This window comes from Pteropus vampyrus, unplaced genomic scaffold, assembly GCF_000151845.1.
Source record: "Pteropus vampyrus isolate Shadow unplaced genomic scaffold, Pvam_2.0 Scaffold206, whole genome shotgun sequence".
NCBI lineage: Eukaryota > Metazoa > Chordata > Mammalia > Chiroptera > Pteropodidae > Pteropus > Pteropus vampyrus.
This window is the reverse complement of record NW_011888987.1, coordinates 2,367,958-2,370,117: the sequence shown is the minus strand read 5'-3', so window position 1 is coordinate 2,370,117 and position 2,160 is coordinate 2,367,958. Positions and strand designations below refer to the sequence as shown.

At 36.2% G+C, this 2,160-nt stretch overlaps 1 protein-coding gene across 18 annotated transcripts in view; it reads left to right on the top strand.

The window, feature by feature from the left end:
* The window catches only part of FOXP2 (forkhead box P2), a 245,159-nt gene that overhangs the window by 46,497 nt on the left and 196,502 nt on the right, over positions 1–2,160 (top strand). The gene's annotated exons all lie outside the window — the stretch shown is intronic.

Genomic DNA, 2,160 nt, shown 5'->3' with positions numbered 1-2,160 from the left:
TCATTTTAAATATCTGGCTTTTAGTTTTCATATAAAAATATAAGCACCATTTACATAAGTATATTGCTTTAATTGAATTTATTTTCTGTTCTCCACTTGTCCCTAAAGAAGTACCAACAAATTCTAAAATTGCTTAAGAGTAAGCATCAGAAGGAAAGAAAAGTGGAATAGGGATAAGCCACAAACTGAATAATCAAACCTGACATAAGGGGAAGAAAGTTAAAATAGGGTTTACTTTCCATATATAATTTAGAGAGGGTTAAAGCTCTCATTTATAACTTTCTCCTCCTCCCCATCTTCCATGTTGTTTACTGGCCTCTTCTTACAATTGGGTAACCATGTTTCATGCCCGTTGATAGCACACGCTGGAGTATGAGGAGGATGGGGGTGGGAGAAGTAAAGAAATGAAAAATTAGAAGAATCAAAAGGAATTTGTGAACAAATTATATTTGCTTATTATTAACATTGTCATTAAAAAAAAAAAAACATTAACAGTAAGCTATTAGAAAGCATTAACTTTTGGAGTGGGTCTATTTTGGAGAGTCCTGTTTAGATCTTTCCACTCTTAGCTTTCAGAACACTTTCATCTCCTGGTGTTCTTCATATACCTCTGGCCATTTGTTTCCTTTCTCTTTTACTGGCTCCTTTTTTTAATGTTCATTTATTAAATTCTGCTTCTTCCCCAGGGTACTGCCTTCAGTCTAGTGCTCTTTCACAATGCAAGGCATATACATAGGTGATTCCATCTACCCTCAAGGTTTCAGGTGCTATGGGTACATCAATCAGTGACCTGAACTTTTCTACTTCTAAGCTGTGATCTCTCCCCAAAGCTTTATTCTCATTTAATTATAGCTGCTTATGAGATATCTTCTTTTAAGGATAGGGCACTTTAAATGGACCACTTATAAAAGTGAACACTTTGTCCTTCCCCGAAATTGTTTCTCCTCTAAAATCCTCTGAGTTCAAGAAACCCTAAGAGTCATCTTCGATTACTCAGTTACTGCAATAATTTCCTACACCCATCCAATCCAGTACCAAACTCTGGTTTACAGGTGCCACCACTCCACTAGTATGAATCTTCATCATGTCTCACCTGGACAATTGTAGTAGTTTCATAACTGGTCCTTCTGCTTCTGTTATTGTTTTTCTCAAATTTATGTATATATAAAATGAAGTTGTGATCACACTCCTTCCTTGCTTAAGAAAACCTTTAGTTGTTCACTGTTTCCTTCAGGAAAAGATCCAAGCTATTTAACATGACATCTTATATTGCTCTAATTTCAAGTTACTCACCCAGCCAGATGTCTTTACACTCCCTGACTCAGAACTTAATCTCCAGCAATACTGCCTATAGTTCCCCACACTACATAGTGTGTTTTGCCATAGTGCCTGTCTTTGCTCATGTCATCCCCTACCTGGCATAAGTCTTCATTCTATTTAAATCTCAACTATTGTCGCTTTCATAAAGAATTCCAAGCAATTCTTTCTAACCAAGTTAGGTGTCGTTTTGTTTGCTCCCACAAAAATACTATGAATATACATTATGCTGTATTAAAATTGACTTTTTAATAGTTCTGTCCTCAGACTGCTGTGAGCTTTTAAAATACACTGGTTTATTCTTCTTTCAGTTCTCATCATAAAGATAGCATCTGAGATGGAATAAATGCTCAATAAATCTTTCACTTATTTAATGAAATAATGTAGTAAATGAAGACAATATTTTGAAGAAGGTTATTTTTGCTTTTGTATTTTGTACATAAGAGTTCTGGATAAAGCTGTTATTTATTCCAGTGTTCAGTTGGCCTCTCTTAGGCACCTGAAATGTTTCTTTTGCATTTCCTTCCTATGGCACTATCATGCCCTGCGACCACCTTTGTTCTACTCTGCCTTTTGAGTTGCCTGACCACAGACTAAATATCCTGAGTATAAAGCTTAGACAATCAGAGCTGTCCCTGTGTCTTCCCTCTTCAACTATTGCCCTTATAAGTGAAATTATATATTACATATGAAATTATAGTGATTTTCCTAGTGATTTTCACATGGTAGATGTAAAAATCAGCGAAGAGTGTGGCTGAGTGTGGCCAAGTGAGATGGAGGGCTGCTGGCATACCAGGCATTCCTCTTAAAGGGCCAGTCCACAGATTACCTACTAACTAATTT